The following is a 16,174-nucleotide window of genomic DNA, read 5'->3' as shown; positions in this document are numbered from 1 at the left end:
GTAACGTTTAATATTATGAGGTTGAAATTATATGTCTTCTATACAATGGGTTAAATTAATTTAAAAGTGTGTTTATAATGCTATGAATAGAAAATGAATTTTATTATACGTTTATATTTTACTATAAATTAGTCTTTGACATTAATTGTAAGACAAAAACTTTTTAAAATATTAAAAACACTTATTACACCTAAAAATAAATACTTTTTTATATTTCCATCATGTTTGTTTGTTTACATCTCGCATTATTATATATTTTATATATTATATGTATAGGTTGTTAGCCAATGGAGTCAGTGATTTCTATAAAAAAAAAAAAATATACTAAGTAACTATTTAATGAAATTCTTCAACTTATCACTTATATATAGCTTTTAATAAAATATTTATTGTATTATTGAAATTAAACTATAAAGTAATATCGTAACAATACTGATAGTTATTATCTATAGTTTATATATTACTAGTAACTGTTGATTAGACATACAGCTGTTTTCGATAACATTCGTGATCACTACCTCAAGTAATTCTTGGTTACAACAAATTATTTAATTGAATCACCGACCCGTTTTAATATTATTTGTAATATTTTTTATGAAATAAAACTGTAGAAATTTTGAAAAAAAAAATGTATTACCTAATATAAAGTAAACAGTTTTTGTACCTATTTTTTTTCGTTGCCCTTTTGATCAAACAAAAAAAATTAAAAATTAAAATTAAAATTTCAATGTTTTTAAATATATTTCTTTATGATTTATAAAAATATAAATACGATATACAATAATAACACAATGTTTTATAAAATCAATTTTTGGTCAACGTTAGTTTTCGTATATATACATATTTCTATAATATAAAAAAAAAACAAGCAAGTTGGAATTAAAATATCTATATTAATATATATATATATATATATATTAAGATTCCGAGAAACAACGCAATACATTTTTTAGTTGATACTTTATACTTATACATACATAACTATTTCTGACGTTTCAATGAATCATAAATCCATATTTTTAATTGAAATTTTGTATTTATTATTACGTTGAGAAAATTTTTCCAGATGCCAATTATAAAAAAATAAATAAATTAAAGTTGAAATTAAAATATATTTAACACAATTATAATACTGTATTGCATTTATTTTATATTTTAGTGTGGGCATAACGATATTATAATATACATTTTTACCAAAGGCATTTACTCCAAAATTATTGTATTCTATTTCATACAAAAAGGCCTTTATGAGTTTTTGTTTTAATAGTTCTTATTTTAAAAATGAAAAATTGTATTGTATGTTTTATTTTATACCCGACCTAAGTATATATGAATAATGACTACATGCTGTGTTACATACTTAAATTGTCTACGCGCTATATTAATAATTTTAGATTCCGGACAGGAACGTTTTGAGGATTATATATTAGGTTCAGGTATATTATAAATTATAATTTTGATTATGTACGTTAAAACAATATCCATGAACATTTCTTAAGATACTACTACAGTATTACTTCTTCAATATTATATTTTAATAATCCAGCTACTTATTTATACATCACACTAGATTACAAGCTATATATTAAGTCCCACAAAGATTATCTTAAATATACCAAAATTTATCCAAAAACGTTTTTTTTTAAAGACATATTTTCAAAAAATATTACGTAAGTACGTCTGCACGCAAAACTAATAAAAAAAAAAAAAAAAAAAAAGTTTTTAGAGTTCTTAACTCGACACGATCGTATTTTCGATAAAATTTCTAAAAGAGAAAAAGAGCTGACTACTAAATTACTTCATATCTATACCAAATCCACTGTTTCCGCTCAACAATGACTTCATTACCTAAACCGTACAATGAACATATTATTACTGTTTTTCGTATATTATGTACATACATAAGTACAATATTATTTTATGCACCTTTATTATTTTATCAACACATAATAGACTATAAGTACATAAACTGAAATTTTAGTAAGGTTCTATCTTCGATACTTAAAACTAAGCAGTCATATATCCATATTATATACTTAAAAATATAACAGTATGTAAGAGCAATAGTTTTATAGTATGTCCTTATGTTAAAATCGCGATGAAAAGTCTGATCACACATCACCCAAGTAAAATTACCTAGATGTATCAAAGAGATTACAATTAAAAAAAAAAAAAAAAAAACAGTTTCTGAAACTCCTTACAACGTTTAGAACCATTAAGCAACCTTTTTGATTTTCATCAGTACATCATTCAATTTGGTAGCTTTTTATTAGTTTTTATATACATACAATATATACAATGCACTGTAATTGTTTTTCGGTTGAGCTGCTAGTAGTGGATAGAAATAGGGTAGAAAGTTAACGTGAACATAAGTTTTCTTTACACAGTATAATAATTTATTATTGCCATGTATTATATAATATACTTACAATTTCATTTTCTAGTGATCATTCTGCTAAAGTAATTTCGAATAGGTGGGCGTATAAGCGATGGCAAAGAAGTGAAACGAAAAACATCGGTGATTGCGTGTGTACCCCACAGATGTCTCATTCGCGAATGTTGGTTTGTGGCAGATGGACGAGGAGGAAACGAAATTGTTGTACGCATATTTTGCTATCGTATAATCCACGGTTGTCCGACAAAACTTTTAAGTACATAGGTATATAACAGTCTGACAAACTAGATTTTGTGGTTACTAGCGTGCTGATGAACTTTTGCATGTATACGTTGCGTGCCTGGGTTAGTTAATTTAAATTTAATCTTTGGAATAGGATAACACTTGTTCAGCCAATTAAAGACAATAACGGTTTAACTTTTAATACTCGTGGTACTTTGTGGAGAGTTTTCACGAGTAACAGCCGTAGGACCTTTATATTATATGATTAGAAAAACAACAATATGTTAACATTTTAATTGGTTTTTTATTGCTTAACAATAATAAATAATAATAATATACATTATTTTGCTATTCAAATATTTTTTTAAAAAAAAAGGATAACTAAATGCATAATGTAATCATATATTTCTACATTATAATACAAAAAAGTATCGTCATTTTTATTTTCCAGTGAATATGATTGGTATAATAATAAAATAAATTAATAAAAATTATATTTGCGACAGTTATTGAGTTAACTGTAATTGATTGGCATACAGATCGAATATGATAAAATTCTTTTAACAATAAAAATAAAAATCCGATAAATCATTTTTTCTAATAAATACTTTATAGTAAGAACATTGAGAGATTTCTAGTAATTGAGCAAACAAAGTCAATTTATGAAAATTTTAAGGCCCAAAGTGATTTGGTAGTTACCTATAGCATATTGTTTAGTAATATATATTCGTTGTATCTGTCATTCACACTTGTAACATAGAATAAACAACCTATTTTAAATTTATCGGTACGATCAATGAAAAGTGACTAATATTATAAAAGTAATATATCAAGTAATAAATATTATAAAATTAGATTTTAACTTACGATTACCTATATATGTAATCAATAAGGCAATTGTTTCAATTTATTTTTAGTTATTTTTAAAATAATTTACAACATTTCAAACTTTTTTTTTGACTTTCTCTTAAAATTTTTGGAAATTAGAAAGTTGTATATACTTTACGTTTAATTCAAGTCTGTCATAAAATAATCATAGTTTCATTACGTCGATTTCACTGAAAATACAAAATGTGTAGTTTTTATTATACCATAGGTACGTGTGAAAAATTACAAACATTCCCTTAATCTATCTAAATTGAATAAGCTACTAGATAAAACCATTAAAATCTATGACATAAGTTTATATCAATTTATCAACTTTTAATTATTAAGAAACAATATTTATACCATTTATTTAATTATCAATATGACTCAATCGATAGTTAAAATTTAAGTTTAAGTACTATTCTGAATTCGGTATGTCGTATATTTTAATATATTTTAAGCAATAAAATATAAAACAACATGAATTAAACTTCAAAACTTTTCAAATTAAATTACTTTGATTTAGGTCTATAATAAATGATAAAGACATTTTATACTTACAATATACTTTAATTCATTATTTCGGTTAAATTTTAAGTTCTATAATCGTCCTATCTTGACTAGTATTTTACATAAAAAATAAAATTCTAAAAATTTTAATAATTCTATTGCGTAGTGTAATATGTATAAATATATAATTAGTGTAATAAAAAATATTTAATAACAATGCCATTTTATTGAAGACTAAATTACCCATAATGTATATAGTTATATAAGTTTCCAAATATTTTGAAACATAAATTAGGTAACAAATTAATAATGTATTTATTAATACATGCTTTATTTATGTGCGTAATATTTTTAAAACTAGTAGTTTAATTTCAAATATAAATAATAATCAAAATATTCCTAAAATAGGATTTTTAATTGATAATTTAATGTTTTATGGTTTTAATTTGTATTTAGGTACTTTGATTTATTTTTGTTGTTTTACTTTCTTTATAATTTAGGTAAATTCTATATTTAATTTCAAAAACATTTTAGAAACAAATTTGAATATATTTGTTAATTTTATTCATGTTATTAATTACTTAATAATAATGCATATTTTACATATAATTATTTAATAATTATAAAATATATAATAATTATAGACTATTCGAATAGAATTTTCACGCAAAAAAATAAAAATAAAATTATGAAATTTATTTATAGACAAAATATGTAATAATATGCTTTTATTTTTATTTTTTTACTAACACTGAGTAAATGTCAACCAGACTAAACTAATATAAATATATGAAAATTTAATTTTGAATTATTATCAGTATTTCAGTTTTACTGTAATACTGACTTTAACACGAATACAGTTTTTGGATATTTAGTATGACTTAATATTTTTATATCACCTATTTATATGTATTCCTAGGCTAAATATAATAGCATAAAAAATATATGGTTTTCAATAAACTTTCCATTTGAAGTAAAAGCGTACTCGTTCTTTCTTTGAAATATTTTTGTCAATTTTCTTATTTTCTTTAATATTTGGAAATAATTTGATGGAATATGATAGATATAAATTATTAACATTATTAATAGTATTCTTAAACTCAAAATATGTAAATAACAAATGTAAACAACTCTTAACTAAGTAGATATAATCTAGCACCATTTTCATTGTGTATTTCTTGATGTATAAGAAATATTAATGTTGATATTAAATGTAACAAATGTACAGTATACACTGATAAATTATTTCGACCAGTGAAATTGAACCACAATTGGTAGGTACTTCATTAGTGATAGAATAATTTTTCATTTGAAACTCAAGGTTATTTTAATAACTTAACGTTATTAATGAGAAGTATCAATATTTAAAACTTAATGCATTAATTATAAATATGAAAGATTAAATAATACTATGCAATCTTTTTTCATTTTTAATATGACAATATGTAAAAAAAATTAATTTTATTATAATTTACAACAAATATATTATTGTATTTACTGTCGTACAAGCTCATTGTTTACAAATTCTACATAAACGTACAATCAATTTTTTCAATTTACGTTTTAATAATATGTATTAAATATCAAATTATAGTTTCAAATTTTTATTGAACAATTGGAGAAAAAGTTTAAAAATATATATAATAAAATACATCTGCAATTACCCTTTCTCCGATTCTACAGTTCAGACTTAATTATTACAAAATAAAACATTTTAAGTATCTGATTTAAAAAAAATATTAATGATTTAAAAAAAATAACTTCTAAGGAATTTTTGATTAAACATTTAATTCTTTTATAAATTAAATATATCCTAACTAGAAACTAAATAAAACACATACCCACAATAGTTGAATCAAATTATTGGACTCTCCTTCCCACATAAGAAAAAAATTTTAAATTTCTAAATATTACTTATTTTAATAACAAATGATAATTAAAACTACAATGGTTTTGTGAAATTGAATCATCTTCTCGTTTTAAAGAATGCTAAGTGAGAAATTTAATTTAACTTTTTGTGTAATTTAAATTATTATTTTAGTTAGTATTATTTCTAAAAGAATTTATAATATTTCTAAAATAAATTTTAAATTCTTATCATCAATAATTTTATAGAATTACAATTTTTAGTGAAATATAATGCGATATCTAACCTTTAATTTCCTTTAATTTTGATATGTCATGAATTCAATAATTGCTATTAAAGTGTACAATTGGTATCATTATGAAGTGATTTGTGAAAATGTCTAAATAAAACTAAGTTTGTGAAAAATACGCTGCAAAAATAATACATAGTTATGAAAATGCATGAAAATTTAACATTATAGTCTTATACTTTATGAATAAAATAAAGTAATTAAAATAGTTATTTTTTTACGGTTGAGTTAATTATGTTTCTAGTTAAATATTGAATAAATATATATGTCTTCTTTGTTTTCAGATTTAAAATTATTGTTTTCCATCTGAAAATCTAAATTTGATATGATTTTAACAAACAAGGAAAAAGGATAAAAATGTTTTAATTATAAAATAAATATATTATAGTTTGTTGCTAAAAAGCTTCAACAAAACAAAAACAACTAATGTTTTTCAAGATATAGCCAAGTTCATTTTAAGAAAATAACCTTGCATTTAAAATTTTTTGTTTTATAATTTATTTTAAGTTATTTAGGAAAAAATACTTTAAAAACTTGGATTAAACAATACTTATAGATATGTTCGTGATTAAATATTTATAACGTTTTTTTTTTTTTTATTTGTAAACGATACATCATAATCTAACTTTTTTAATTTTGGCATATTGAAGAAACATTGCACGGAAAAAAAAGTTCTAACCAACAAAATAAACTTTCTATGACCACCGGATTATATGAGCTCTAGCCAAAGGTAAATTTTTTTTCATTATTATAATTACATGAATAGTTATAATGCTTGTTAAAAAACATTGTGTATGAGTTATAAAAAATGAAAAATGACCTAATAAAATCTAATTTTCATAAATTCGTAAATTTAATTTAACAATGTTTTAAAAAAACAATTATAAATGTTAACAATTTTTATTAAGGTCTTTAAAAAACTATTATTTTAAATTACTTTTTCTTATCTAAACCATCGATGTGTAAAATATGATAACTATAAAAGTACCTAACGGCATGATACAACAAGACTGGATTATGTTATTTTATTGCATTCAAAATCAATTAAGGAAAGAATTTAACTACTAAATTACGAGTACACTTGCTAATATTTTTTTAAAGTTATTTAATAGTTGACGTTAGTTTTAGCTTACACTTGGAAAAGCTTTTGATATAACTTTAAAAGGTCTCTTTAAAATATCATTTGGAATCTATAAAAGACTCTCAGTATAGAAATATTTTATTTCTAGAGCACTTCTAAAAGAAAAACTATTAACAAACTAAAATGACAAAAAAAAAAAAAAAAACACGGTACTTTACACTCACAAATTTGTCGACTAACTGAAAATCTAGAAATCATTGAATATTATTACTCTATGTTATGACAATGAAATTAATGTATGAAAAATCGTGTTGCCTTAGTACTTACATCAAACAATAATCTGTATAAGTTACTATTTTAGTAAAAATATTTTTTTTGTGAAATAAGATCTAAAACCAATATACTGCACTAGAATTAACATGAAATATCACCTGCATTAAAATATACACTCTCGTAAAAAACAATCAGTCATCTAGATTTATTAAGTAATACACAGTTTTGACAAAGTTATGATATTACTAATTTTAATCTTAATGCATAATATGTAGGTAACAAACATAGATATACGTTATCAATAGTTTACTTTCATAAAACTAAATAAACTATGAATAAAAAAAATCAAAATACATTTACATTTTCCGAAATACATATAACACTTATACCAATTATCAATAAGTCAAATCAACATTAATATGTTTTTATAATCATAAAAAAAAGGAAAAAAAATTAAACTAAAAAAATTTTTACTATTAGTATTAATAAAAAATTATTTTATTAATATGAACAATTTTTATTATTCTAATAAAAAGCTTAGATAGGCGTGTGTATAGTGTTTTATATGAACTGTTAACTAAAACAAAATTAAAAGTCCAAAATGTGAATATTATATTAATGATTATATAAAATATAAATTACGTTTAGACTATTAACTTATAATTACCATAATATATATATTGTATTTGCGCTATAACATCAACGTGTGTGACATAGATTCAGGTAATTTTCATTACGAATTTTATATAAGTATTAACTATTTAGTATATATAAATCATGTATATGGTGTGTAATCACAGATATTTATATTTTGTTATATACGCGCATATGTATAAAACCGAAATTTAAAAACAAACTGCATGCTAACAACAACAAAAATTAATTATAATAATATATTACATTGTATAGGTAATCGAATTTTATTGATTCATGCATGGTTTTTTTTTTAACTAGTTTTATTGACTAAATAGGTTTCTTTTTTATTGTTATTACTATTATTATTATTACTATGTAGATCATTGTTCGAAATTTAAGAAATGTTTTTAATAAAATTAATGAATTATGTTATATATGTATCACACTTGGAAATAATGCAGTATTGTACAAGTACATTTATTTTCACATACATTGAGAAAAGTAGTTTTTTGTATTCAAAATATAAAAATAAAATTTGAAAATATTTACTTATAATATAGTAAATAATGTTAACGTTTCGATACTGGTTTAATATAAAATATCATTAAAAATTAGTACCATTTAATATTCTTGTATAACAGCAACTTTTAATCTAGGTAAATGACCCTGCATGTTTATACAAATTATATAAATAGTAAAAAAAATGTGAAACAGCCAGTGTTTATCAATATTATACTATAATAATTACCTACGGCACGTGCGTTCCGGTCTAATGTTGATGATTAGTTCCGTTTCACAGAGGAAAATAATTAATTACCTAATACTGAAATCGGGATGATAAAATTTTTTATACATTTTAGTAAATGCGTTGTATTCGCAGTTTCAAAAAATATAAAAACGAGAAGTGATGCAACAATTGTATTTCATTCATAAAGTGTATCATATTATAATATACAAGCAGGATGTCGCACTACGTTTACATCGTTCACATCGATAACTTTTCTGTCCTGGTTTTTTTTTTTTTTTAATATGAATAACGATATTAAAAAATGATTGCTGTAATAATAGTATAGAGGAAATAGTTTAACACAACAGGTGCCGCAGTGTAACTATTATTACTAAATTTTTTTTGTTTACCTTTATTTTAAAAACTATAGGCTATAATAGACTCAAAACGAAAACAAAAAAAAAAAAAAAATCAAACCATAGTTTTCATTGAGTCTATTAAAAGTCTGAAATCCACAGCCAATGTAACGTAATTTAATTAATTTAAGTTAATACTTCAGAATTCAAATAACTTACTTTCATTAAGCATATTTAGATAGTTTTTTTAATAATATATTTATAGTCATATAGATGCTCAATGGTAGCTGACGACATCATAGTACTATAGCTATCCAAATTTTATTTCCGCTGTGTATTAGCAGAATGCCTTGTCATATAATAAAATAACTGAAAGTTTTAAAACCTTCCGGCTGGATCTCAGACATTCGTACATAAACTTACCTACTTTTAGCAAAAAATTTACTAAGCCTGTTGCAGAATCTTTTGTTACCGTACAGCCATGACCTGACCGTATCCACGTGACACGACCCCACTCGTACTTAGGCCGTTTCTTTTCTCTATTTTTGGCGTCCGTTTTACCGGTTTTTTGGTCAAACGCTGTTGCTGCTGCTGTTGCTGATGCTGTCGCTTCTTCTTAATCTGCTTTCGAAGTTTACGGCCATTATTTTTGCGACCATCATGATTTGTCTTATTCATAGGTTTCTTCTTGCCGTGATCTACGTGCTCCTCATCGAAAAATTGTTGCTTCTTTGAATACTCATTTTTCTTGTGTATCTTGTGCTTTAACGGCACCACCACATCACCATCGGATTTTTGGGTTTTGGTTTTGCGCCCAATTCCCTCACGGCCGTCCTGGAGTAGTTTTTTGTTAGTCGCTCCTTTTCGAACATCACCCGTCGTAGAAGACCCTACTGGTTCCGTGTCACCTCCTTCTGCAACACCGTCGTTCGTATAACCATCCTCTCTTTCTGACTGTTTCCTACTGTTCTTGATCTTGGGCTTGTTTCTATTTGTTCTCTTACTGTTATTATTATTCTGCTGGTGGCCTCGTGGTCGATCATCAAAATCTCTAGACGTTCCGCCGTTGCCATCTTCTTCACGGTGCCGATCTTTTGTCGGCCGTCTGATGTCACCACCACCACTAACACCACCGCGATTGTCGATAAATTCTACGTCGTCACCCGGCGGTAGTCTTTCAGTCTCCGGCACTCTGGACACTTTGCCATTTTTCCGCGACGGATTCTTCATGTACTCGTACGTTTTCGGAGACTCGTATAACGCGTGACTCTGCTCGTCTCGTACCGGCCGAATAGCACCCTGGACGGCTGATTCTGGCAGAGTCCTATGCCCATAACTTCCATACATAGTGGTGGCAGCAGTTGAGGGTCTTCCACCATAATATCCGGTTGGCACAATTCCACTACCATAATTACTGGATTGACCACTAGTACCGCCATAATATCCGGATTTACCACCAGCACCCCTATCATAATATCCAAATTGACCACTGACGCCACCATTGTAATGCCCAGATTGACCACGAACATCGCCACCATAATATCCAGTCGAATCAGCGACGTTGGGTACATCCGTCGTCAGGTAAACAATTGGCGATACAGTCCTAGAGTCCAACCTAGGTGACAGATACAATAGTGTTAAACCGCAGCACACAAACAACGACGACTGCTTCATATTTGAACGGTGACGACGGGTGCGGTACGACTGTATATTAATAACGATATTTGACTGCGGATATTAAAACTGCGATACTACGCGTGTTTAACAGTTACGCTTTCGCGTAGCAAAGGTAGTGGCGGCGGTAATGTAACGTTCTCTTCCATATCCCTCGCCACTTGCCAGCCATTGCGATATTGCTCCATTCTATAAAATAATATATATATATAATATACATGTAGTAATATTATAATATCACGATGTTTGCTCATAACTATATATTATTTATTTATGTATGTACGGGGTGATCCATTTAACATAAAACACACGTTATTTCAGAAAATAATACCGTTTTGAATATTATTCGGATTATTTTAACCGATATAAATCAAACTTTGATGATAAATCCTTTGAATACTTATATCTCATAAGTCATAGTAAATTGAAGTACTCTAAACAATATTAAAAAGTATTAAGAAGTTAGGTTTTTAGAAAAACGTTCTTTTTGATGACTTGAAATTATATAAAAAAAAATATTTTCAAAAACGTTAATTTAACTTTGAAATAAAAAATGTCTTACGTTAAATATATCATTCAGTATAGAGTATAATTAAAAAATAATGATATCATAATTAACCAACTATGTTATAACTTATATATAAATAAATAATAATAATAATTATTATTATTATTATTATTATTTTGTTTTTTGCAGTGGATTTTTTTTTAATATTGATATTAATATTCTTTTTAAAAGACATTTTTTAATATAATATATTTTTTAAAAGAATTTAATACACTACAGTTCGTTGGTGTCATTTGTCAATCCTTTCTGTTACTACACCCTGTATATATAATAATATTAAACGCTAGACAGTTTGTGGTTTTTCACGGTGCACTTATTTTGCACGGCTGTCAGCAGTTCCGGCCGTATAGATGTATGCTATCGATATAGATAATAAGATTGCCAATAGTTGGGTATGACAATATATTTGAAAACACGATATTACGGCCGTGGGTTACGAAAGGACACAGCGTGGATTTTGTTGTGGCCAGGATTATTCCTGCAACAATATGTTCGAGACTATTATATGTAGGTAGGAGTTCTATTGTTATTAAACAGTAAGTATATTTAATAAATGTCATTATCTCGTATCGTTATAAAACGCAACAGTTCATCAGTTAAAAAATTTTTTTATCTAGTTTTATAAATACTAGAAATTGTATTATATTTAATGAATTTATCGTCGTTTTTCCTCACAAAAAATATAGAAGTTCCGCGCAACTAGCTGCAGGTATATTTTTTAGTCAATTATGTGTTTTGTGAGTAATAAGTTTATTATTACCATAATATACTTCAATTCAAACAAAATATAAAATTTAAAACAGGGATACTATATATAGTAAAAAAAAGAAGATGATTGCCATAAATCTATTTTTCAGTAAAATTACACATATTTATTTCATAATTGATAAAATATTTAGTGATTACTAATCATCAAACGATTTTATGACAAAAAAAAAATTCGAAATAATCACTATAAACTTAATTTATAAACATTTACAATATTATGAAATACATTATCAATAAGAAACCATAGTTAATAATACATTTAATATTTATATTTATATAATTTTAACAGCCTTTTCATTACGCAATCATTAATTTAATTGATTTAAAAATCACTTTAAATAATGGAAATTATATTAAAATGATCTGATATCATAATTTAAAATTCAACAAAGTATAATATTAATTTTAATCGTTGAAATTAGTTTATTTTTTATACATACTTGTAAACAATATAATTTAACATATTAGCTAAAAAATATTTCAATTGCTCAAATTTTGAACAATTGTTCAAACCTCAAAACATTATCGACAAAATTATAATTTCATAATTTTAAAAATTGGTAATGACTAACCTATTGATCAAATTTAAAAATAACCATAAGATATAAAAACTAAATAGGTCCAATTTGATGACGTAGGTAAAAATCAAAACTACGTGTTTTTTATAATTAATTTAATTGTGATGACGCCAATAAAGTGATGCTAAAATATTAATGGTGTCAGCATCATAAACTCAATAAAATTAATAACTACCAAGCTAAATACAATGGTGTCAATCGTGAGATTTGAAATCCTGATTTTATTTAATATTAGACAGTTTATTGAAGTAAAAAATATTAATGATAGATCTACCAATAATGGTTTCATTAACGAAAATAATTTAAAATTTAAAAGTGTTAAATAAATTAATAAAATCGACTCTTTATAATTAAAGATATTTATAGGTTATTGTATATATTGGATTTTAAAAATAATTAAACAGTGTAATGTTTATTTGTTTAACGTTACTTATCTAGAAACTTCGTAAATCTTCTACTGTACCTAGGCTTTATGAAAATTTAAATATTAATAGAAAATTATAATTTATTGCACAGTTTTAATTTATACTTAGATGAAACCACCAAATAAATCTTAAATGATACCCTATCACAGTAAGAAACAACGTTGATAAAATTATATTTTTTAAGTAAAACACTAATAATATCATATATCGCTTTATTTATTTTTTGAATAATATCGCGTAAATTTAATTTAACTACTGTTTGTTTTATGAAATTATGTTGGTTCGGAGGTATAATCTCCATTAACTAACATTAAGCATCAAATACTATTGAACAAAAAACTGTTTTCAGCTTAATGATAAAAACTCATTAAAAACTTAACAATTATCTTATAAATTATAATTTATATACCATATTGTTATTACTATATATATATTATATACAATAAAAAGTTATGTTTATGTTTGTATAAAATATGGTTTAATGAAAATCAAAAGTTAACATTTTTATCAGAAACTTTTCTAAAATTTTAACTAAATCTGATAAATTTCAAATTTATAATATTCTAAATAATATCAAATTCCAAGCACTAAAATGCATATATTATTATATTTATCGATAAAAAAATCAACACCACTTAGTATTATCGTTTTTTAAGCAACATACTATAATTATTTTAAAATATATACCACAAGGCTAAATCGAGTGATTTTGTAATACAGTTACAATTGGTAGGTACTATAACACAAAATTGAATTATAAAGATTTTAACAATTTTATTATTATTAGTCACAGAGAAGATAATAGAAAATAATATAATGATTTTATGATAAATTTTTCTCATCTCAAACTAAACAGATTAAAATACTCTCAAAGTTTATACTCAAAGTTTTATAAACGCCATAGTATTGAGTTATGTACCACGACATAACATAATTATGTTATGGTACTATGGTAGAAGTTGTTTACTAAGGTTCTAGAATATATTTTTTAGATCACTCAATGTGTTTATATACATAAATGTCTTACTAGCCTAATTTTATATAAAGGTTAAAAATTTGTTTTTATTTTCATATTATTATTTTAAAGTATGATAAGATGAAAACGAATATTAAACAATTTAAAATTAGTAGCATTATTATTAAAATCAGACCAGTTTTAAATTACAGTGATTATTGATTTTTTTATCAACAGCATTATTTAATATGATCAATTATTAGCTTTATTATTCCTGGATATTATTAAAAACTGTGTAGAATAATTTTTTTTATATACACATAGATTATTTTACAAGACTATTAAATATTGCACAATTTCAAAACTCAACTTGCGAAGTAGGTTGACATAAATTTTTATAAGAACTTTATTTAAATCGATACACGCCGTTAAATTACAAATTATCACTAAAAAGTAAAACTGACCATTTTAAATTAGATTAAAAAATGTATTAAAACCTTAGAAGTAACAAAAAATAATTATAAACCTACCTAGTTACTATAATATAAAATATAGATAATATGTCTTTACGATATAATATAGTATAGTATTACACTATATAATATTATTAATTTTATTATCTATATAATTTTACTTATTCATTATTTAGGTTTATTCTATACTTTTGTATCAGGAAAAAAATATTTTACATAATTTGAGTAAAAGTTAAAATGCTTTTTTTTTAAATCTTATATAATTGTAACACTGAATGATGCTTATAAAATAATCGCAAAAATATATCACAATATAATATATTAACTTGTTCTTAAATTGTAGCATTTTGTTCTATAATTAATTATACGATTTCGTTTGTAAGCATATTTTTTAACATATAAATTATAATATTTCATGTACTATTACCTATAATGTATTTGTATAATGTGCCTATAATTCATTTTTTTTTTTATTATTATTATTTATAAATAATCAAAATATAAAACTATTATCTTTAGACGCACTGTTATTGGATAAAATTTACCTAAATTTGTATCTTTAATTTTCAATAATATCTCTTGTACCAAACCTGAAACCAACTAGGATTTATATACTATAATCTCAAAATAATCATAGTTGTTTTTATGTAGGAGTTTGTGTTTAACAACATTATGTCGAACATGGTTAACCAAAATTCAAAGCTAGCCTAATATTGAACATCTTAATCAGTACAGTTAATTTCAATATCATACTTCATCAATTTTAAAATTAAAATTATTTTATTCAAGAAAAATTCGAAACATCTGTTTTTAAACAAAATATTATATTGAGATTATATTTTTGCAAAACAAATTTTAAAATAGTAAGTATTTTTTACAGTCTAAAAGTATACAAATATAAAATGGAGTATCATTAAAGGGGTACAGGTAATATCTAATACAAATATTAGATTAACTAGTTATAAGAACTTTATGAAAAAATTCCCAAATTTTGATATTTTTTACTTCAAAACAAACTGAGTGTCTTACATTTTGCTCATTTATATGATATCCAAATTATGTACATAATATTATGTAGACTGCACTTATTGTATTTTTATAAGAAATAAACATTATATGACGTTTATAATATTATATAGCAATATTAGCTTTAAAAATCTAAAAATGTTTTATAGTAAATAAATATGCTTCTTAATATTAAAGTGTGTACACGAGTTTTTTTAATAATAAGTTCATTGCCGCTATAGTTAAAATACAAATAATAAATGATTTATTTGTACTTAAAATATATAATAATTCTTGTAACATATAATGATATTAGTACATTTTCTCTCTTAAAATCAAAATAATAAAACAATTACACGACTTAGTCTTTTTATACAAATAACTAATACACATATATAATTTGTTGTGTCAAATAATTTTCAATTAAAAAAAATATAACAATTATAATTATTATATAATATCTTTGAAATTTAAATTTTAACCACAGCATTATTATAATCTTTAT

Source organism: Melanaphis sacchari, unplaced genomic scaffold, assembly GCF_002803265.2.
Source record: "Melanaphis sacchari strain LSU unplaced genomic scaffold, SCAv2.0 Contig79_pilon_pilon, whole genome shotgun sequence".
Lineage (NCBI taxonomy): Eukaryota > Metazoa > Arthropoda > Insecta > Hemiptera > Aphididae > Melanaphis > Melanaphis sacchari.
Note: the sequence above shows the minus strand (reverse complement) of the source record.